Raw genomic sequence first — 24,776 nt, 5'->3', positions numbered from 1 at the left:
GAGAAAGGGCCTCACTAAGTGGGAAATCGCTCAGGCTGGGATTAAACTTGCGATCTGTCTGCCTCAGCCTCCCAGAGTGCTGGAATTACAGATGTGTGCCACCCTACCTGGCTTGAACATTTTTCTTTAATGTTATTTACCATCACCCCCCCCAAACTTAACTATTAACAGAAGTATGCAATACAGTCATTTAGCAAAACCTTCACCAGGATACCTCTGCTGTCCTGAGGGATGCTGGCAAGTGCAGGGCTATTTCCTCATCTCCACCATGCTCTGTGCCGCACTGGGCACGGGAGCTGCCCAGTAGGCAGCAGTCTACGTATTTGTGCAAAGAAGCTAAGCAAACACAGGATACCATGTGAAAGACCAGAGCCTGGAGACGGATGTCAAGGCTGAAAAATCACAGCTTCCTGAAACAGAAGTAGTGTAAGTATTAAATGAAACATCACATTTCCAACCTTTAGAAGAGGGCCTGGTATCTAATAGTCAACAAATACTGAACATGTTTGTCACACTTGGGAGCAACACAGAGGACACTGACATAGTGAGGACTTGGCTCCCTGCAGTAAATACATGTAAATATAAATATAAACATATATATTCAAATCAAAATATAAAAGCTTCCATATAAATGAGCAGGAGATTTGGGCTCCAGAAAGGCCGAATATCAAAATCTTAATGTGACAACCTCTCTGCACACTGAACTTTCTTTTCTGTTCACTGTTAGAAAACACAGCATGAACTCAAAGCACTAATGTGAGTGTGTAAATACATCTTGACTCAGAGCCCACGACATAGTTCCTTCACCTTGGCTGTCTTCAAAGGGAATCAGGGAGAAACAGTAACCACCCTCAAAAGTGACGTGAAGGGCAGTCACAGATTTACTCAGCTAGGCTCCCTTCCAGGGCTCCTTCCGGCTCCCACAGGTGGCCGAGCGAGGATTCTCATTCCAGAAGTGAGCAGGTGGAGCCTGGCCCTGGCCCCCACGCCAGATGTCGGGGTGCGCAGCTGCAGCCTGTGTGCAAGCCTGGCTGGGGAAGGGCGAGGTCGGTGTCAGTGAGGGGAGAACCACCCTCCGCTTTCACATCGCGTCTTGTCCACTAACAGTCTTGGGAGGACAGAGACCAAGACTCTTGCTTCTCCACCTGAAGACAGTCTGGATTCTAAGCCAGCTGTGTGAGGACAAAGGTTCTCTCCATCTCCTTCTCCCCCGAGGCTGGACTCTGCTGTCTTTCAAGGAGACCACCATGGCTGCCGCTGTTTCTTTGCAGATGTCCCTCCCTAAGCTGCATCCTCACAGCCAGAGTGTGGACAGCCAGGATGCAGGAGAGCTCAGAAGAGACATGAAGTCCAAGGGAGAAACGTGTCGTCAGGTTAAAAGCATCTCTGTCTAAGCAATGAAAAGCTATCACACAGTCCAGCCTGCTTCCTGGGAAATTTGATTGATCTGGGTGAGGTCCCATCTGGCGGTGGTGCAGGGTTAAAGCTACTGGACACACACGTCTGTGTTAGGACGCCACACGGAAGGTAGCTGCTCTGAGACAGGGAGCAGCATGGAGGCATTTTCTGTCTCATGATCTCTCTCTCTCTCTCTCCCTCTCCCTCTCCCTCTCCCTCTCCCTCTCTCTCTCTCTCTCTCTCTCTCTCTCTCTCTCTCTCTCTCTCTCTCTCTCTCTCTCTCTCTCTCTCTCTGCATTTCCCAGTACACTTTTACATTGCCTGCTTGTGTACCTCTATTGTGAAGTGCACTGTCCTGCTTCCTCAATCCAGGAAATTGAAATCAGAAATACAAAAATGGAGGAAATTACCATCAAATTTCAAAATTCATTGGTTTCATTCTAGTGTTATATTTGCATTATCCTGAACCTATTTGGAATCCAGCTCTGCCCTGAGCTGTCTAACAGGAGGCTGCACAGAACAGATGCAAAGGAGATTAGACTTTGCCTTAAACAACCTGCCATTTACATTTAGGGATTGCAGAGGCAGAGGATTAAGCTGTGGCGCTGGTCTGTGTAATACCCATTTGGTTTTTCTTGAGATTTCTACTTAGTTCCATTTATTTTCTCTCGTAAATGCTATCTTTGCTATTTTAGTAAATGGTCAGCTCACTCTTTGTCAGCATGAGGCACACTTCACGCATCTGCTGGTCACCAATGGATTGATGATTACAGACCCTTCCAATGCTCTGAATCTGGAACCGTGTTACACGGGTGCCCCCTCCCCGCTCTGTACTTGGTCAGATGTGCTGTGATATGGCACAGCCCACGGTTGCTCTGAAAGCTTGGTGGAATCATTTAAGACACCAAAGTTCATATGCACAAAACTAAAACAGAAACCCATCACTAAATGAAACAATTCTATAGCTGACCACAAGTTTTAACTTCAATTAAAGAAAAAAGTAATTTAAGGTGGACAAGTGAATGTGTCCTACAAATAATACCACTTCTGGAAAATAAATGTAAATATGGAGTTGATAACTGTAAAAATAATCAGTTCAACTAAATTAATGGTCTTCATCTTATTTTTATATTTTTATTTTTTAAATTATTTTTAAAGGTTTTTTTTTTGGTACTGGAGATCAAACTCATGACCTCGCCTTTACCAGGCAGACACTTACGCCACTGAGCTAAATATTTTTATTTATAATGTATATGGTTCTTTTTCATTTTATTACTATGTATTAATTATACATATTACCAGGGTCCAATATGTTTTCATACATGCATCAGATCCAACCTTTACCCTGCCACTCTTCCCAATCTCTTCCAAATGTTCTTTCAGATCAGTTTTTTAGCTTTCACAATGATAAAGAGCACAGTTTGTTTTTCTGTGTCTGGTTTGTTTCATTTCACACAGTCTCCTCCAGTTCCATCCCCTTTACTGCATGTGACAGGATCCTTCTACATGACTGCATAATATTCCACTGGGTATTGACACAGCCTTTTCCTTACACTGTCCTTAGTGGATGAGCACCTAGTCTGGTTCCATATTGAGCTGCTAGAAATGGAGCCACTAAAACCCCAGCACGAGGGCATGGCTTTCCTGTGCTGCTGCCACTTCCTCTGGGTATGAGGAGGACTGCTGGAACGTATGAGATCCACTTATAGTTTTCGGAAGCACCTGCATACTGTTCTCTGTAGTGGTGGTACAAATTTGCATCCCTGCCAGCAAGATAAAGAGTTATTTTTCTCATACACTCACCATCTTTTACTGTCTTGCTTTGCTATGTTTTGTTTTGATAGTAGCGTACTAACTGGGTGAAATGGGTCTCCCTGCAGTTTTGATCTGTGGTTTCCTGCAGGCCAACATGCACTTGGCCCTTATTTTCCTTAAAGGTAAAATGCAGAGTTAACTTAGGTTACCCACAAGAGCCCTTTCAGACCTGTAAATGTAATTCCCAATGTACTTATTTTGTTACAATGACATGCAAAGCAGAGACGGCTATTATGAAGAGCTATAGACAGAATTACTTCGGTTTACTCCAGATTGCATTTTTCTTCTCTTCTACTTTTCTAACATCTGCAGTCACTAGGAATGTCAGTAATTCATCATTAGGATCATCATCACATTGGCATTTTCTCCGAAAAAAACCTCCACCTTCGATTATCCAGGGAATACGTAAAAGCCCAGATACTGAAATTGTGAGCCAACAAACATAGGCATAGTGAAATCTCTCCTGTTCTGGTCACTTCCCTTGTCAGAGACAGAATAGCGACATCCATAAGTACAAGGAGGAGAGGTTTATTCTGCTCACGGTTTCAGAAGTTCAGTCTGAGTTTAGCTGGCTTGGAGGAAAACCCAGCAAGGTGGATGGGCCCAGCTCACAGGAAGTGGCTCCCGTCATGGGGCCCAGGAAGGAGAGACAGAAAGCAGCTGCCTGGGAGACGTGCCCTCTCCCAGGGATCCTCCTCCGACAAAGCTCACGCGGGCCGATTCCACGGAGGAGAACCTTGTGATATGCTAGACCCTGCCTGTGCGTGCACCGAGCCTTTGGGGACATTCCTGACCTGACCCATGGCACCACTAGCTCCTGGTAATTTGCCCACCAACCTCCTGTCCACCTTTGCTGGTGCCTTTCCTTCCCAAGGGTAGCTCGTAAGGACTGGACCTACACCTGTGCCCCTGTCCTGTGCCCCTTCCTCTCCCTGCTCCCTGGAACCCAGGCTCCACAACTCATTTCAGGCTGCGTGGCAGTGTTCTGAATTCATCCCTGTCACTGCACGATGCCTTGTAAGTACCTGTTAGGAGTCTGCCCTTGTTACGCTGTCAGTCTCACGCAGGCTGGAATCAAACCAATGTTTTGTCCTTCATCTCATCATCGTTCAGCATAGTGCCTGGAACCAGATCCTGGTAGCAAATGCTGTTAGGCCCCTGGCACAGAAAGATGCAGGTAGGAGCATGTGGAGGTTACCAGGTAACAGGGGGCAAGACCAGAGGCCAGATGCTGAGGTGGATCCTGAGCACCCGTGGCTCTCAGGAAGTGGTGGGGGACAATCCTGTCTGAGTCTATCACTTCCGGGTAGTGGGTGTGCAGCAGGACCCCGGAGGGGCTCGGGCAGCTCCACCTACCCGGGTACAGCTCCAAAGAACCTAACGCGGGAGTTTCAGAGCCCGCATTCTCTTCCTCACTCCTGGATGTGGACACGGAGAGCCTCGTCTTCCAGAAGAGCAGGGAGGAAGGGTATACATTTGGGTGCCTACACTTTGCCAGCCTCTGAAGAAGTAGCTTCCAAAGTGACGTCTTTTTAAAATGTGGATGGACCATTTTCTCATCATCTCAGTGATGTGTTAATAGGTAGAAGAATCTAGTAGAGAATCAGTAACGGAACAGTTTTGGGAGACGGAATTACTCTCAAACTGAAAAGCAGATGTTTACAGCAAATCCTCCAGGGGGAATGGTGCCCTACAGTAGGAACATGTGACAGCCCAAGAACAAATGCTCCTGTGATTAGGCAGATGGCTGGCAGCAGTGTTCCTAGACGTGTGTGAGCGTGAACCACAAGTGAGTCAAAAGGGGAATAAAATGAACACACAGCAACTCCCTCGCAGTTATAACAAGGACCTGACAGCCATCTAAATACTCCTCTGTGCAAACATAGACAGATGAGGCTGTATGCGCAGCCTGTTAACAAGACTGAGAACGTGGACAGCGGAGGCAAGGTGGGGACAGGACCTCCGCCCGGGAGCCGCACCTGCCCAGAGCAGCGCCTGCTGGGACATAACTGCAGAGGGCTGAGCTCACTGGTTTTCACTCCTGTTTCCCACTGGCTAGTTGAGGCATTTATATTAAAAATTTGGGCTACAGAAAATAGTCATTTGTTTCCCTGAAGGACACAGTCAGCAGTTGCCTCTCTCCGGAGGGTGGGTGTGTCTGCTTCAGTTTCTCAGCACCTGCACAGTGAACTGAACTAATTTAAAACCAAGTGTGGCAAATTGTAAATAAGTGCAGTATATAAATGCAAATATGCAAACACATAATCCCATAGCATTTTCATAATCCTGTAACGTTTCCTAAATATAAGAACAGCACACCTGAGTATGTGGAAACAATATTCTTCCATTGTGTCAAAGTGTGGGTTACCCTAATGGAGCACAGTCTAGTGACCTTAGCTATGCTACAAAATGAAACTTTCAGAAAGGTTAAACCCTTACAGCTCCCTCAGCAATTCTGTAATAGATAAGGGTCCCCAGCTCCTGTTCCTACCATCTTAGCAGAAGTCTTAGTCTAACTGTGGGTGTTTCATAAACCAGGTGTGGTGAGTGGGGAGTTGCTGTTTGTGTCAGCTTCTTCCTGGAACTGAAGCATTTTCTGGGAGAAGAGAGACACAGAGATAGAGATGGAGAGACAGAGATAGAAACAGAGAGACAGGCAGACACTTCTAAGAGTGATTCTTTAAAATCTACCCCATGGTTGACTCTACGTGATAAATAAAACTGAGATACAGCAGAAGTAGTTTCCTTGACAATCATAGCTACAGAAGTAATTTTCAAACTTGGAAAGTGCTTCATGCATTTTATACTACAGATATTCAAGTGGCACAAAATCAAGAATAGAATGATGGAGGAAATTTGGGAAGATTCTAGCCCCCGAGCACACACAGTTTGGTTAAAGGAGAGCAAACAGAAAGTAGAATAGCAGGTTATATTTTCTAAAAAGCTGAGATAGTGAGTAAATGAATTATTTAGCTCGGTTCCAGGCAATACGGCTCGAAATGAAATTCAGGAAAGAAAACTTAGGCTGTCAGGAGGAATATCCCAAAGAGACCAAAAATGAGTTATTCTTCTCTACCAATCTTCCCAAGGAAATCAGGCCGTGCTGAGGAGGGGAGGCGATAGGTAACATTGGGGGCAAGTTTAGAGCAAGCCACACTGTCCCAAATTGGGTATGACATCTGGCTGGCTCTTGATCCTATTAGGATTATTTGGACCACACAATCCAGAAAATAAATGTTTATAGGAAATACAAAAAAATGCAAATATAATCTAATCCATAAGTTCACCCTCAAGAGAAAGCAAATGATAAAGAGCCGAGCTTTTGTTCTGGTAGGAAAGCTGGAGCAGGCAGGTGAGCTTTCTGCAGTGTGCTGGCCCTCTCAGGGGACCCAAGGGAGATTTTTGTAAGTGAGGTCCCAAAGTTAAAGATACACGTGTGCAGGACATCAGCAACCACAGAATCAGCATGCAGTGGAGCAGAGAGGCAGAGCAAGAGAATATGAGAGCCTCCTGCGTCTTCATTGTGTAAGTCTTATGCAGGTTGCTATCTCATGTTTACATCCTTACACAGTGCTGTGACCGCCAGATGAATGCTTACCTATGCTAAGTCATGGGTACCTAACTGTATCCCACTGTGTGCCTGTGCTAGACGAGCCAGGTCACATCCTCAGGTGTCCTTAGATGCCCCTGAGCTTTGAACCAGTCTTAGTGGTTCCCCACACTGTGGTAGAGAGCCCACTGATGGATCTGTGACAAGAGTCTTCCTCTATGGCTCCAGTGGGACCAAAAACTCTGTTAGGAGGCCTGGCTGGGCCAGGGAACCTGGACTGAATACTGCAGCTTAGAAGCCAAGAGAAAACTTCGATGAGGCCTCAGACACAAGGCAGGACACCTGATTTCAGGAAATTTTAAAATCACAGTTTGTTGAGGTCACAGAACTAGGCAGTGTGTTCTTGGACTCCCATCAGCTTCACTACAGAACACACCCCGATGTTCGGGTGGCAGATGACACCACTGCCTAAAGTGTTCTTCAGGATTTGGGGAGCACTCCTTCCAGCTCAGGCCAGTGGAACCTCTGAGTTTCACTTGAGCCTGCATGTGTCTCATGGGTGATCTTAGGATTCCAGGGACCCCATCTCTACCCACAAAGCATGATGTAAGCTGCGGGCTACAAGAGGCTGTGAAGTTCCATGACCCATCTGTGGGCCTCCCACTGGCTCACATTTCCTTCCCTCCAGAACCTTTCCCATGCTGAAGGCCACTGTGATGGATTCACTAATGGTCAACTTATAACACCCAGCTGAACTGAATCAGCATGGTTCTGGACATGGAAGGCCCACGTGAGGATTGCTGCCAACAGCATAAAAGCCTAGCTGGAGGGGCAAATGGTGTGTTGCTGATTCTCTTAGACAAATTTGTCATGCTGTCTTTCCTGACATGAATTCAGCTGCTCTCATCATTGGAGGACCTCAGATCTTAGCTGTCACTGAGGATAGCTGTAGATCTCTTTGGGGAGCTCTGGTGCTTACCTTTAGCATCACTTTCTGGATCCATTGCAGACCCCTGAACCTGTTGGCACAGCTCCTTCATCCTGCTGGCACAGACTCTCTGGCTTCTACCACTGACTTTGGGCCTTTCCAGTGGGGATCTTTGATACAGACTTGCTGAGACATTTTCATGGGATCTGGGCTCCAGAGGACATCATCATGGGCTCGAGGTCTTCAGCTGAGGACATTGCCATAGGATCCGGGCTCTCATCTGGATTCTTTGGATCTCTAATGTGTAGATAGATTCCCTGTACTCTTCTGCATTTGAGTTTTTGGGTGAATATTATACAATAGTCCTATAAAGTATGAGTCCTCTATGCAATCTATTCCCTTGTAAATCCTGGGTCAGCATACACAGGGGTCCCAAGGAGTGTTTTTGAGGGTGAAGTTCCAAGATAAAAGAACGCACGTGTACAAGACATCAGGAACAACAGCCAGCAGCATGGAGCAAAGTGGAGCTCAAGAGTGTGAGAGGGCAAGAGCGCAAGAGCCAGGCTGCCCACACATTTATTGTACGATTCTTAGACGGGTTGTCGTCTCATATTTACATAGGGCTGCAGCCAGCACATGCATGTTCATCTGTGCTAAGCCATGATTGCATAACTGTGTCCCCTTGTGTGCCTGCTCTAGACAAGTGGGGTCATGTCCTCAGGTGTCCTTGATGCCCTGAGCTTTGAAGAGATCTGAATGGTTCCCCACACTCTGACTGCACCAATCACCCTGCCTCTTTATCCCATAAACACTGGAAAAGTGGGTTTGAGACTTGCTCTCCCTTCTGGCCTTGACTACCATGAATCAATCCTTTCTCCTTTGCAACACACACTGCTTTTGTGACTGCAGACTGCTCAAGAAGGACCTGGTTTGATGAGAACATTTCAGCAATCATTATAGCCCCCAAGAAGGTTTCAGGGGTCACAAGCCACTCACTCTGCTATACTAGAGAGACTCCTCATGAGCCTGCACGGGACATGTGTAACCCATTATTGATTACTTTCCTTTGTCAGAAATACAGGTTCTAACAACAACAAACAAACTATCACAGATGAAAGTACTACGGAGACAGCAGAAAGACCAGTCATTGCCATGAGTAGATGGGAGGAAAAAAGCCTAGCAGGTGTTTAGGGCAATAGAAGTATTCTTGTATAAAGCTGGGTGCAGTGTGCGTGCCTATAGTCCAGCTACTCAGAACACTGAGACAGAGGAATGCAAGTTTGAAACCAGCCTGGGGACTTCAAGATCCTCTCTCAGATAATAAAATAGAATAAAAAGAGAAGGGGATGGCTCTCAGTGGTGAAGTGCTTGTCTAGCATGAGTGATATCCTGGGTTCAAGCCCCAGGACTACCAAAAATAAAAATAAAACCCCCGCATGACACTGTGATGATAGCAATGCACCATTACACATTAATCTAGACGCATAGAATATGCAACAGGACAGCGAGTGGCAGTGTGAACCACAGATCTGAGTGACAGCGATGTGTCAGTGTAGGTTCGTCTTGCAAAATAAACATGCTCCTCTAGTGGGAGATGCTAATGTGCCCAAAAAAGCCAACAGGTTAAGATTCAACATTTTTCCTCCACATTCTTTACTTCACCGATCAGGCAGCTGAGGAGCATAGGAAATTGCTGTAGATGTAACAGGTTGGGACTAGCCTCCATTCACAGTGTTGTGTGGCCAGAAAACATCTAAACTTCAAGGTGGTCTCACTGCCATTCCTACTTTTTTAGCAGATATTCTGTGAACACCTGCTGCACTGGGTGCTGCTGAACTGGCTTCCAGAGTTCAATAAAAATAAATGTATAAAAATACTGTACAAACGGGAGCTCCAGGCTGATGGGGGAGACCTCGAAGTTCCCCAGAAAGCCCAGCACAGTGCAGCAACAGTGTGTGTGACAGGAGCCGTGGGCAGAGCTGGACAAACCAGGACATGCTCCGCAGAGGAGACAGCGTCTGAGCCACAAGCTGAAGGGCGAGGAGCCAATGAAAGGGAAGGTCAGGGGCTGTCAGCAACTTCCCAGCTACTCTAGGAATGGGCCACCTTGAGGGAGCACGAAGCAGCTTCCCAGGGCTGGACTGTGGTGTTCAAGTCACAAATGCTGGAGAATGGTTACAGTCAGTTGTGATAAGTTTGTCATAACATAGGCAATTAGTTTAAAAGCTTTATTTTCAAGAAAGGGAGACCGATAGGATATCACTGAAATTCTGAGATGTCTGTGATACTGAGGTCATGCATTTAGCCAGCATCTAGAAATATTCAGGCCAGTTCAATGTTAAATTAAATATAAGGCATTTTCTTAGCTACTTTTCTCATTTCTGAGACAAAATACTGGGCACCCAAGGTTAAAGCAGGAGAGGCTTAGTTTGGCCCATAGGTGGCTGGCCCCTGGGCACGGTGGCGTGGCAGAGGAGAAACAGACCTCTGTGGCCAGACATGCAGCAGCAGCAGCAGCCTGCCTTCCATCCTTCCCCTTTACCCCATCTGGGATACAAGCCTTTGGGTGGTACCACCCTGGTAGGGCTTCCTATTACCCATACGCAGAACAATGCTAAATGTACTGGTGTACTAATATAATTATCACACCCCTAATCCATATTCACATACCCTAGAACCAGCTACCTCCAAAAATCCCCAGCAATGAGCATGTGAGGCTTTGGGGGACATCTAGATGCAAGCCGTGACAGTCATTTATGATATTCAGCTTTTTTGGTTTTTTTTTTTTTTTTTTTGTATTGGTAGTAGAACTCATAACCTTGCACTTGCTAGGCAGGTGCTTATGCCGCTGAGCTAAATTTCTGATTGATACTCAGTTTTTTACTGGGTCAAAAGGCAGGTTCTGTCACTTACCGATGTTAACATAATGATTTGGAAGATCAGCAGAGCTGTGTTGGGGACAGATTTTGGAATAATTTCCAGGCAGATGACAGTGAAAATGGTGAAGATATTTCCATGTCCCAAACAACACTAACGTTTCAAGGCGTGGTAAAGGTGAATGAGCCAAAAGAAAAATACAGAAAGTGTACAGGGAAGAAAGATAAAACTCCAGAAAGAAACTTGTCCTAGAAACCCAGACAGTCTTCTAAATGTTCAGTTGTGACTTTTTCCAGTGTTCACCATAGACCTAAAGGACTATAACACAGAGGAACAGAGGAGAATCCAACCAGGTCAGTAATCATTATGCCGAGCAAAGAATATTAACCTATGAAATATTTATACACAAACAAAACAGTATAATATACAAAAAGAAAAGTTAAATGCACTAAGTTAAGACAATGACGCTAGTTTCACTTGTTAAAATGTAGATAATGCTTTAACAGGAAATATTTCAATTGGTTTGTTTTTTTTTTTTTTTTGCCAACTGTTCTTTCTGTATTTTTTAAAGTACTTCATATTTTACCACCCAAGATTACCCAAAACTACAGTTGCTTTAAAAATATTATTTGATGGTCCTTGGTTACACATATGTAAAATGTTTAATAAATCTTAAAAGGAAAAAGTTTCTACTCTGTCACAACTATATTCCCATGAAAACTGTACTGATTGCTTCTGAATGAATCAATTAACTTCTTTTCCTCCTGAATGCTGATTTTTTGCTGATGCTTCTACCCACAGAATTCCTCACAAACACACTAATCTCCACAACTACCAAATTAATCAAGGCCAAAACAAACAATTAGACCCGATTCTGCACATATATATTTAAATCTATTTTCTTAATTTATTTAAATGTTGGAGGAAATATTTCAATCCTGTTGTTTTTAGTGTGAGGTACTCTGTAAATATTTCTTATTCAACAATTCAGCATATTTTACTATGTTCTTATTACATAATATTTTGCAGAAAATACCTGATTTTACACAAGGGACTTTACAATATATATTGTGCAACACAGAGCAGGTAAAAAAAAAATTAGACTCATGCAGTAGCAGTGGCATTTTAAATCAAGTGAAAACATTGTACGTGTGTGTGTAAGAATGTAGAAAAAAGATAGATAAATGGGAAAATTTTTTAAATAACCCCAAAACTATTTGTATAAAGGGAGTTACTGAGTTTGAATATCTGCTTTATAAAATGACTTATATTTAACACATAAAAAAGAAATGCACAAGCTCAAAGTTAGATTGTCAAGGATTTTTCCTTCGTGATAGAGATGTCATTTTCATAGCTGAAAAATATGTGTATTATAATACCCTTCAAGTTGGTACATAAAATGTTTCAAATGGCCACAAGTCTACACCCGCATTGTATGTCAATGAAAATGAAAAAAAAAAAAAAAAAGTGAAGAAACGTCCTCTGCAAGGCTAGAAAAAGAGGAAGCTGCAGCAGCTACAGAGGAAAGCAGACTCTACCTGATCTCTCAGACCACAGAGTTCAAAAGCCATGTGGGAAAAAGAAAGGCGTATTTGCAAAGCTGTTGGCTTAGGGACCCAGCTACGAAACCTAGAAGACCTCATGTGCTATGTGCTCTGTGAAACGACAAGCTGGAGAGAGGTACCAAGTCACCAGAAAACAACAATAAAAACTCCTGGCCTGACAAGGGATCTTGGCAGCAAGCTGGGCTACAGCAAGCTCACTGAGGGATGTGTGGCAGAGACACGGTGCCATTGAAATGTATTTGGATATTTTGTCAGAATAAATCAGAAGTTGCTGTAGATATGAAATTGCACCTTCATGAGCTCAAAACTACCAAATAAATAATAAAATGGCTCAAGTGTGGAAGGACCTCCATGTGGCTGGCTGATGTTAGGAACAAATGGTCTCTGGAGGATTGTACACTTAATCTAAATCGCAGTAATCCTCATAGAGATCAGGACTGAATTATGAAGAAAAAAATAAATCTGTGGATATCAGTGAGTGGGGAGATTGGATCAGTAATTGTAAGGAGCTGTTGAAGCTGGACATTGATCACATGTGTGGGGCCAAACCAGGCCAGCCCAGAAAAAATGGAGAGATCAAAACAAGCTATGTAAAGAAGCACCAAGAAAGCAAGGGGCCCGGGCCAGCCAGACAAATAAATCGGTAGGAAACGGGGTTGAAATTGACACTGCTTTTCAGGAGTGTGTGGAGTGTGAATAAATATGCTACGTGGTTAAGCAGCTCCTTCTCCCCCGTCCTGAGGAGAAGGGCTCCCCCTGAGCACAGCTTTGTCTCTTCTTTGTTTTCTCGTCCTCTCACGGTCCTGCACCCCAAGAACTTCAGGAGCTGCTGCAGGTTGCTACAAATAATAAAACAGTCTCCTACCATTGAAAGGCTCAGCATCAGATCTGAATCTTACCAAGAATTTTAAGAATCACAGTCCTTTGTGAGCTCTTTCAAAAATTAAAGAGGAAGGACTAGCTCTAAAGTCCTTGATGAGGCCAGCACTTTCCTGATATCAATCGAATGTATTGCAAAAAACCCCAAAATACAAACCAACATCTTTGACGAATATAGATGCAAAAACCTTCAACACAATATATGTAAACTGAATTCAACAACACAGTGAAAGGATCATTCAACATGATTAAGTAGGATATATCCCTAGCATGAGATCTGCATATGGTTCAACGTATACAAATCTAAAAATGTAATACATTACATTAATAGAATAAAGGACATAGCCCATACAATACTTAAAGCAATGCAGAAGAAGTATTTCACAAGATTCAACATCCTTTCATGATAAAAAAAAAAAAAAAAGAGACCTCACGCCAAATTAGGTGTGGAAGGAAGGTGTATCATATATGAGAAGCCACAGCTAATATCCTGTTCAGTGTGCAAATTCAGAAGCCTAAGATCTGGACCAGGCTACCCAGTCCTTTCACTGCTGTTCAACGTAATTTTGGAAGCCTTTGCCAGAGCAATTGGCCAACAGGAAGAAATACAACACAAGAAAGGCAGAAGTTAAATTATCAGTGCTTGCTGTTGGTATAGGTTTTTTTGGTACTGGGGATTGAACTCATGACCTTGCACTTGCCAGGCAGATGCTTAAGCCACTGAGCTAAATCCCCAGCCTGGTATAGTCTTATATATAAAAGACTACAAACTCCTCCAACAAACTCTTAGAACAAATAAATGAATGCAATAGTTTTAGGTTATGAAATCAACATACAAAAATCATCAGTATTTCGACAAACTAACAATCCAACACTCAAAAAGAGATGAAGGGAAAATCCTACTTATGTTAGCCCCCCAAACCAAAAATGTTTAAGAATAAATTTAACCAAGGAAGTGAAAGGCCTGTACACTGAAAATTACAACACACTGATAAAGAACGAAAAAGTATAAGATTAAAATTATGTTTTATCATTAGTTGTTGCTACTCTCTTATTGTGCCAAACTTATGAATTAAAATTTATAATTATAGTATACATTTTTTAAAATGTATACATGATACATGCTACATATATATATGTATATATATTTATATATATACATATATATACACATATATGAACATGCTACTCACAGTTTCAGGTACCCACTGGGGGCTTGGAAAGTATCTCTCATGCATATGATGTGCCTACTGTATTATAAAATAGGACTGAATCATTAAAAGACTATAGTTTATAAGTCTGCTTATGTTGTTCATAGCTAAAGCACTCCTGAACAAGGAATGTGTTGGTTAACTCTAAATATCACAGGGTTAAATATGAGGACCATAATTCTTAGGATAGTAAATAAAAATATTTATGATACCGAAAACTTCTAAACAGACGAAGACAAATACGATGGAAGAGAGACATCAATTAATGCAAACAAGTCTTGAATAAATTAGTAGACAAAAAAAGAAAAGGCAAGAACATAGAAAATATTAAATCAGGTGATAGGAATAAATCCCATTATATCAGTGAGATGTGAGTGGCCTGAATATTTCAGGTAATGAACTAAGAAACTCAGCTATTTATATCAACTGTAAGTACTGGCTAAATGACATTTATAGCATGTAAAATAATTCTTGGAGAAAATTAATTTAACAGAAAACAAAATGCATTAAAAATCATAAAATTAAATGAGTAAAAGTTGTTTTTAGAAGAAAATACTAAAGCTGCTAAAAATTGGTGAATAAATTGAGGATATAATTGCTAAAGCAGCAGGGATTTTTTAAAAATATACTTCAAGTCAATTGATTTGGAAACCAGCAAGATATGGGCAAATCCCTAAAATAACATGATTTACTAAAAAGTGGTGAAAAATAAATAGAAAACCTCAATAACACCATAACCTTTAAAGATACTAAATCAATATTTTAAAATGTTTCCATAAAAGAAACAGCAGGCTCAATTGACTTTTACAAATGTGTTCTACCACACATTCAAGAAGGAAATAATTTCAGCTTTATGCCAATTATTCTTGGAACTAGAAGGAGAGGAAAAGAACCACATTTACTTGGTCAAGTTTACATAACTGATTCAAAGACTAAAGAAAAATATAAGGGAAAAAAGTTACATCAGTATTGCAAACATGAGTGACACAAGCTCAGTATAAAATGTAGACTGTTATAACAAAATCAAGTTTATTTCAACAATAAAGTTTAGATTAACCTTAGAAAAACATCTACTAATATAATTCACTCACATTAAAAATAATTTGAAAAAGAAAAACAATTATTTCCATAGACAAAGACAAGGCATTTAATGCACTTCATTGACAATGTAAGAAACTAAATCTACTACCAGGGAAATGTTTCATGTGAAAAAACAAAAACTCTGCAGGACGCATCACACTAACTGATGAAAGATTAATTTTTAAATCTGTGAGTAGGGGAGTCACATCATCACTGTTGATCAGTGTAACAAATGAGGCATTCTCAAAGACAAGGGAGATAAAAAATAGGGAAAATGGACATCAGGGATACTGAACAGGAATTCTTAAAGTTCGGTCACTAATCCTAGATGACATAACCTGCTCAGAAAACTTTGAACAATTGTACAGATAAATTATTAACAAAGTCATTGGATCAAAGATCAATTATGTGAAACTCAGTTGCACTTCTGTACAATGGCTACAAACATCTAGAAAATGCAATTTTTAAAGATAATCTTGTAAAATAATGACACAGAATAAGTTAACCGAGTAAGGGTTTCATCAAGTAAATGATGATGCTTTATGAAGAAGTATTAAAACCTAAATAAACAACAAACACTATTCTTCTGGATAATATAGTAATTTCAAATATTGTTAAATATTCCGAAACTTATAGACTCAATGTGAATTTTCCAGGACATTGATAAGCATTTTATAAAATGCATATGAGTAATGAAAGACAAATGTAACCAAAAATTTTTGCAATAGGAAGAAAGGAGGATTTTCCCTATCAGAAATGACTTACTAAAGGTTCTGGGATATGAGCAGAGATACAGACAGCATCCTGTGAAAGCAAGATAACATTATATATTTGTGGGAACTGGATGAGCAGCTCACACTAAGACTCTTGGGTGTTAATGTAAAAAAATTGGAGCCTGTGCACCACACACAGAATCAAGTCCATGTTGTAAACAAACTTATAAGCATATGCAGTGGATGTGACATACTTGGGACAGGAAAGATATTGAGCAGTAAGCAAAGAACATATTTATGACTTTAGGAGGCCTTCCAAAACTAGGTTTACAGAAAATGTATTTCAAAGGAAAACTTTTATAAATTCAGCCATATGAAATTGCGGACTTCTGTCCACCAGTTCTGGCTTAGTTTATTGTTATGATAGCGTGACATCACAAGTCATGTCAGAACTGAGTGACCTACACCATAGTGGTGTTTTTCTTGTTTGTGGCTTTTCACAGGCTCCAAGCTAGATAGGCTTGAGTTCAAACTTGGCATGGGCACAGCTAACCCCACTCTCTCTGGACAGAGTGACGCCCCAGGAGCCCTGATGCACCGGCCCCTCACAAGAACATTGTAAATGCTTCGATTGTTATACTCTGCTTAGAGCTCATTGGCCACAGCAAGATCAATAATGAGTCCGACGCTAAGGTGTCAGAGCCTCACAGGGTATCGTACTGGGCACAACAGTGGCACGGCAAAGGACGTGAATGTGTCCTCCAGGGAGAGGAGTGAGGAACCAACCCAGGAGTCGTGTCAACCACACACGCTTGGGATCATGTGAAACCACTGCTGTGCACACTCGGCTGAGTGTGAGTGGATCGCTCACCCAACATATCTCACAAACTGATGAAAAAACAAAAATACAATTTGAAAAAGCCAAAGACAGGTAGAGCCATTTTATACAAAGTACTGAAGTGCAACGTTTTTTTAATGCTCACCTGTGATGTAGCAGTGAAATCCACATAAGGATACCTTCATATTTGCTAAGGCTGAATTACAGCACAAAGTATTTGAGGATGTGAAGGCCACCGAGTTTCACATGAGACTGCAGGACTAAAATGAACACACTCACATGAAGACATGTCCAAACTGTTAATTCCAGTCCACTGTGTCCCAGACCAAGAGCTCCAGGGCAGGCAGAAATTTTTCAAGGTCATTTCTAAAGCTCTTTATTTAAGGTAGACTGTTTATATCTTCAATCCACCTGTGTTACCCCAAAACTCTTTCTTGTGTGCTCTACTTTCGTGCACATTGACATATCTTCATGACAATAAAGAACTGAAAACAACCCTTTACTTATCCAGTGGTAGCTAGATTAATAGGCAGTGCGGTCATCCTAAAATGAAATGTTTCCCCCAAGTGATAATGAAGGAACCGCGCGGGAATGGGCCCCAAAACATAGCCTTGACCTTTAATTAACAGCAAGTCTCTGAAAAAAATATGTAGAGCAGACACTATTATACCACAAAATTCAGATAAAACTGCAACCAAGTAATTATGGCACTCGGGGTTTATGAATATACAGAAAATTATAAAGAAAAGCAGTAAAATGATAAACACAATATCCGTGTGGACTCCACGGGGTCTGGGAAACAATGTTATGTTCAGTTTTTTAAAACTGTGTCAGTACGTGGTTGCACGTCTTGTAAGTTTTTGTTCGTCGTATTTCTATTTTGTTTTATTGTTTTTTAATTAGTATGTACCTAGAGGCATCACATTCATAATGGAGAATCTGTGCCTGTAAATAACATGCCTTCATTCTTTCCTCTGTTCCCTTCCCACTGATTTTTCCACTTTTCCTTCCATTATCTTTTTTTAATCCTTTTTTGCTTTCTTTGTCTTCCCTGTTGCCCTCCTCCTCATTCCTATTTGAACAAGTTCTTCCTGTTTGCCAATATCTACCCTGCACTGTGCTCCTTATTTACCCTGTACAATGTGATATTAAAACTCGTATGTCTGATTTATTTCACTTAAAATTATGTTGTTTAGATACATCCATTTACCTAAAAATGTCTCAAGTTTATCCCTCTTTATAGAAACTATACTCCGTTGTATATAAATACCACATTTTCTTTGTCTATTCATCTGTTGATGAGCATTTCCAAGGTAATAGGTGTTATAAATTCTGCTGCTGTAAACATGGGCATGCATGGATCACTGTGATGTGATGCTTTTACCTATTTTGGGAAGATACTTAGATATACATATCTTACATACCAAGACTATATTTGGTTGCTAATATATATAATATATACCCTATTGGCCACTGTCTTCAAAGAAAGAAATTTGGAGTAGTTGGTACTACTTTGGGGTTATAACACCTGCTTGCGAAATGCCTGTGGGCTGAATGAAGCTCAGAGGATTCGAGTTACCACAGCAGGTCCCATCTTGTCTCTCCAGGGAAAACCCAAGTCACCCTTTTTTGTCCTGACCTGAGTGTCTATACAACGTGTACGTTTTTCTGCAATGTTGCCTTTTATTAAACGATTCCCTAGCTGTGAGAGGACTATATGAATGGAACCTTTGAGAAAATTATAAACTGAACAGAAATCACTTCTGGGCTTTTCCTGAGCTCTGTCATAACATTTCTGAACCTTACTGAAGGGGTGCATCAGCTCCTGCCCAGGAAAGATGAGGAATCTATGCTCCAAGGTTTCTTCCAGCTGCATGCAGCCCCAGTCTCACCTCGCCATCACTCTTCTCTGCAGCATTCACAAGGGCACCATCCCAGACCACAAGCTCCACAAGCTCCACAAGGGCACCATCTCTAGACCCCTGAGCCTCGCTGAGCCCCTCCCCTCGGAGAAGTGTCAAATCAGAGACAGAAGACTTCCTGAGCATGTCTTCAAATAAGCCAAATTCTCAGATGCAAGTTTCCAGTGACAAACTCATTGTTAAAAATCTATTCAATTTTGGTTTATTAAGTACATATCTTTATTAACTGTGAATCAGCAGTGTTATTAAAGTCAACCAAAAGTTTTATTAGGAAAAGCAATATACCTTTGGTTTTAGAGCAAAACTTTATTTGTAAGAGAAGCCTATGAGGAGAAATTTGGTTACCATTGCCATCTTTACAAATACTGGACTTGGTATAATTTTACTGTTTGAAACCTATGAGTTATAGAAGAGATTCCTGGCATTGATATCCACATGACCCTATAAACACCAACATTTCCATTTCAAACTCTTCAGGGATAGTCATAATAGAATTACCACTGAGTCTAGCTGTCCGAACCCATCTTCTTAATTCCAGTTAACTGATATATTTACTATAGGATTAAGGTCCCAGTGGGAAAAACAAAAGTTGAGAGGTCTTACTCTGTAATGGATTCATTTTTGAGGATATTACAGTTGATAGTCTTTCCACGAAGTAATAACATTAGGGTTGCTCTGCTGTCTCTCCAGGTAGATTCCCTGGAAAAACTCCACATTAATTCCCATCTGCTTTTAAGGGACACCATTTACCAAACCAAGCATTTTCACTAGTCTGGATATTCAAGTATGCTGCATTACAACTAAGATTCTCGAACACCAGAAGATGCTGCACAGTAGAATTTCACTCCACGAGCTCCTGGCACACATCTCCTGAGTCTTCTTTGAAACAGCAGAATATAAAAACCCCAGGCACTAATGGGTCTGGGGTAACAGCTGTTTCCGGAGAGGTCAGGGAAGCATTATAGCCTTCAGGATGGCTCCAACTTAGGCAACTCTGGGGCACAGAGGGGGTGCAAGAGACTGTCACTATCCCAAACCTGACTTCTGCCAGCATCTCTGGGAGCCCCTTACCCATGAACCACGTGTCCTGGATCAGAACACCAGGGTAATTGGTGTTCCTGTTTTTACTACGTTAAATTAAATTTTAAGAACAACACAGATTTATGCAAGCATACTGATAGAGTATAATAACTATATCTAGAAACAAACAGTCCGACTGAATACATTTTTATTAAAGGTTATTAAATCTCCAAACAGTTTCAGCTCCAAGCATTCAGATGAATTAACATAAGTAAATTGTGTCTCTCTTAGATGTTCCTGAAGGACATCAATCTTTGAGAATACTGTGGCTTCTTCCATCACAGATGCTGGATCCAGCGGAGGACAGAAAAGTTCGTGACTGTTTATGCTCATCTTATGTTGTGTTCCAAATGGACAGTCACATGAAGCAAAAATAGACAATGAAGAGACGCCTTGCATTTTTATATCTTACTCTGAACATTTAGTAATAGTTGAAAAAATAGCTAACGTGGAGGTGAAGATACACTAGTTCATACAGTGACAAATGTTTTATGGAATCTGAGGATGAGCTAGAAAAACCTTTACAGCATCCTATAGGCCTAGGATGTCAACCAGTGGGTGGGGGAAGAGGGTGTGTGTAGGATTTGAGTACTCTGCAGTTTTAAAAAGGATATGATTTTCAGAGTGAGGTAGAAACACTGTACTTGCTAGGTACATGTTCACTCTAAAAGTTCACAGCTTTCCATTAAGTTACCCAGAAATGGGTGTCACTGTCAGTGTAAGGGACTATTTAGCAGCACTTCTGTTAAGAAACAAGGCTCAGAGTAGGACTTAGCCACTCTCTGGCTTCTGGAAGACAACACTTGATTGACAACTTCACAGAGGAGGGCTTTATTTTGGCTCATGGTTCAGTCAAAAACAGCTGGCAGAAGGGTCACAAACTGAGTCAGAAGTAAGGTGTTACAGGACAGAGTGTCTTCATCAACCCCAAATGTACCTGATTTTTCAAAGACTGGGCATACTCCCAATGCTGATAGCACCAGGGTCCCGTTCACAAAACATCTATGTGCCACTCTAGTGGTTTCCTTTATCTTCAGCTTGCTGGGAAATTACCCAGCAAAACTTACCAGGGTGATGTGGGACGGCCACAGTGACTACAGCTCTAGATGGCTACAGTCACTTCAAGCTAAGCCTCTTTATCTGGCTTGGGCCTTCTAGTACAATGAGCTCTTGATGAGTGGGAAACTTCCTGGGATGTTTTGGATTGAATTTGGTTTTATTTTTATCTTTGCTTTGTTATCTTGTCATGAAGTTCTAAATCTGTCACTCCCTTAATAAGGTGAAAGTGAAGGTTGAGGGCAGACAACATCACAAAAAATATCCAAGAGAGAACATGAAAGGAAGCCAGCATCACTGTCTCTCCAAAGGAAGACAGGCATCAGGCCCGCCTTTCTTTACTTAAAACTCCAAGGAGTGATGGAACCTATGGGAATGTTTATGTTTAAAGAGAAAAAGAGACACTGTGGTAAAAGACTCAGGGTCACGAATCTGCCTCCCAACACTGTCCCTCACTTCACACACACTGGTCCAGTCGTTCTCCCCACCAAAGTCCCTTCCCTGGCTGTCTTCATGGCGCTGTTCTGGCTGCACGGTGGCTTGCACTGCCCCAGAAGGCTTTCCGTCACGGATCCTTTTAACTTTAAGGGAACAACCAGAAGTCGCGCAGTACCAGATCGGTGAATAAGGCGACCAACTGCAATTATTTTATTTTATAAGTTGCCATAAAAGTTTTGAATCGATTCAGAACCTTGGCGATCACAAAAAGACACTCAGGAAAGAGGCCCTCCAGAATTGCTTCAGAAAGTTGCCAGAACAGTGAGTGAAGAGTGTGCAAATCAAGAGGGAGGATTTTGAGGGGGATTCATGGCAATGTATCTTTTACTATAAAAGCTTTTACTAAACGCTCACCATGGCATCGGCTCACACTTCGTACATATGTAATAAGGGAAGTTACAATGCAGTGAAAGTTCGGCCTATGACCTTACCTTCATCCTTTGTGTGATGTTAGGCAAATTTCCACAGTCTCATACTCTGGCCTGGAAAAAAGGGTATTGTTCTCGTCTGCTTCGCTGAGGTGCTTGTGGAAATGAATGTGTTTGTGATTTTGGAGAGAAAATATACAGAACAAATGCTGTACATTAGCAGTGACTGCTCACTTGGAAGAATTATTGCAACAAAGCAGAAAGCTATTCTGCACATTTCACTGTCAGTTTCCTTCTTTTGGATGACAGTACGCTGCAATTAAAGTAACAAACCATGATTGTTCAAACTAGGAATAATAATGCAGTATTATTCAAAATAGCAATAAGTTATTAGGTTCTTGCAATTATATGAGTTATCAATTGTTAGGCTTATTACTGTCAAACAAACCAGGCAAAATGTTTAAAGTGTTACATCTCCAACAATTTTGAGTACTTTAAATGCATTATTATTGGTAAAATAAAATAATAATATTTAAGAATAAGTGTCAGGAAATAATAGAGCTTTAGTCACAAGTTTATTTGGTTTTCTCTTATAATCCCATATTTTTCATTATATTTGTGAAGGAATAAAAATTATTGTATAAGAACAGATTTCTGAGAACTACAGTACACCAGGAAATTGTACAGCTGATGTTTGAAGAAATGGCTTTGTGGGCAGGGGAGCACCTTGGTGGTTGTTTTGGGTATAAAAGGACCTCTCAGGAATCATCTGAGTTTAGACCACAGAAGAGAAGCAGGATGGTTTGGAGGAGGGCAGAGGAAGGTCCAGAAGACAGGAGAGTAGAAACAAACAGGCAGAAGAGAAGCCAAGAGAGCAACCCCGTCCGGAGGAGGACAGAGGACGCTGTGCCCAAAGACTGCCCGGGATGGGGGCACACTGGCAGCTTTAAGAAAAGTTTCAAGCTTTCTGTTGTTTTTCTGTTAAGTGTCAACCTCTCCAGTAGCACCTGTGGGTCCTGCTTGCTTTGAGTATTCAGGGACAGGGCTTGTGGTCCACGTTTGTGCTGACCCTAATGGCCAGGGCTCCACAAAATTAAAACACCAAAAGGGCGACACCAGTTCAGTGTGGTCATGGCTGGCTCCTCACTGGCCCCCACTGAGATGTCTTATGTGAGCAGTGGGCAGCTGTGAGTCCATCCCCTATGTAAAAGCCAGGTGGCAAGGATGATTCTATTGTCAGATCCCTTAGTGTTCAGGGTCTGTCAGGAAAAGGCCACCTCAGAGCAGATTTCTGATTTCCTCAAGCTTGGTGTGAATGAAACCCAAATGGCAGTGATAATCATGTTGCAGAGGACTGATTTTGCTAAATGGGACTAATAATTCTGTATCTTATGTCAGATAAAAGATTTAAAGTACTGGACAATATTGATATAATTGATTATTTAAATGGACAAATAATTTAAATTGTTATTGCTTTAAATGGTTTAATACACAGGTAGACAAGCATAAGAACTCTATGTAGTGTACAGTTAGACATTCATGTGCTAAGTAGCATCAGCCTTCTGTAGGACACGTACATTCTAAGTGACAAAAAGCACATACCATGCAGTGCACCTTGGTTGTCTGACTTTGTTTATGTTGTAAATACTAACATAATGCATGTGAATGATTTATTTGTCTCAAGTAAAAAGGTAAGGGATATTTTCAGTAGACTTTCAACTTTGGGTGCTGAGGATGGAACAGATGGCATCTTCATCCGTGATGCTCGAGAGAACCCCTCTCCGTCTGTAATATACTTACAGGGACTCTTCCCTTACATCTCTCTTGATCCAGCTTGTAAGTGACATTAGCGTGAGAATAATAAGGAAATATAGGATGGATGATACTTGTTTAACAATAAGGAAATGGCACTGTACAAATTGACTTCCAATGCATGTAACAGTGGAAAATGTCAGCTGCTAGGATTCAGAATGAGCTGTAGCTTAATGGTCACAATATTATGCTTTGTAGTTGAGATAAATAAACTTTTCAAATAATAGCTATGATTAAGATAAAGTACAAGGAATGAAATACCTCATTTCATTAGGGATAGACAGTAGTTTAGTGTAGACGAATAGGAAACATCATCCTCCTGAAATAGGAGGAAGAGGGGTAAGGGGTTTGGGGTACTATTTTCTAGGTCTCCTAAAGTTTAAGGGAGGATAAGACTAGGATGAGTAGAAGTAACACAAGAAAAAAGAAGTTCTAGAGTATCTTTAACCTTGTAGTAAGAGTTGTGTCTGAATCAAATGAGATCAATGGTGGACTGAGTATTAGATCCCCTTTCGTAGAGATACGTGAGGTGCATAGAATTAAGGCAAAGGAATGAACCAAAGATAAAGAGGAAAACAAAGAGCTGTGTCAAGGTGGTTTCATCAACTGAACCTGCCGCCTTGGGTTCTTTCTACAAGACAGAATGAGCCGAGAGTCTGTGAATCTTACTGTTCCTAAGGAGCACATCGGTCCCGACGGCAAGCCCGTGTCCAGGAATGCCCCCGCCACTCTTGTGAGTAACAGGTAACTCCAATGCTTCTAGTTTCCAGAATAAAGGCTTCAGCCCAAGCAGACAGAGGATGCGGATGCTTCTTAAGCATGGAAATACTACACAGTTTGGCTTAGGCTGTCTTGGCAGATATGTATGCAGTTATTATACCTGATGTGTAGTGCATGGCTAGGAAAAGTCTGTGATTATCAGTCAAACTGGGCAAATTCTTACTCAAGAACTGAAATTGTATGGTGCCAGAATGTTTCCTTGGCTGGTAGAGAAACGAATAAATGATTGATCATTTTGATTAAGGGGTGCTGTTCTCTTGTTAAATAGATGACCATATTAATGTTTTTGGTTGGATCACTGAACATAACTGCAGTCTCACTGTTTGAATGTCCACTTTGTATGCTTTGATAACGTGACTTGAGCAACTATCTCTAAGATGATAATGTGTAATCTATTAACGTGATT

This window comes from Cavia porcellus, unplaced genomic scaffold (genome assembly GCF_034190915.1).
Source record: "Cavia porcellus strain 051 isolate PalLab524CR breed Dunkin Hartley unplaced genomic scaffold, mCavPor4.1 scaffold_14, whole genome shotgun sequence".
NCBI lineage: Eukaryota > Metazoa > Chordata > Mammalia > Rodentia > Caviidae > Cavia > Cavia porcellus.
This window is presented reverse-complemented; position numbering follows the sequence as displayed.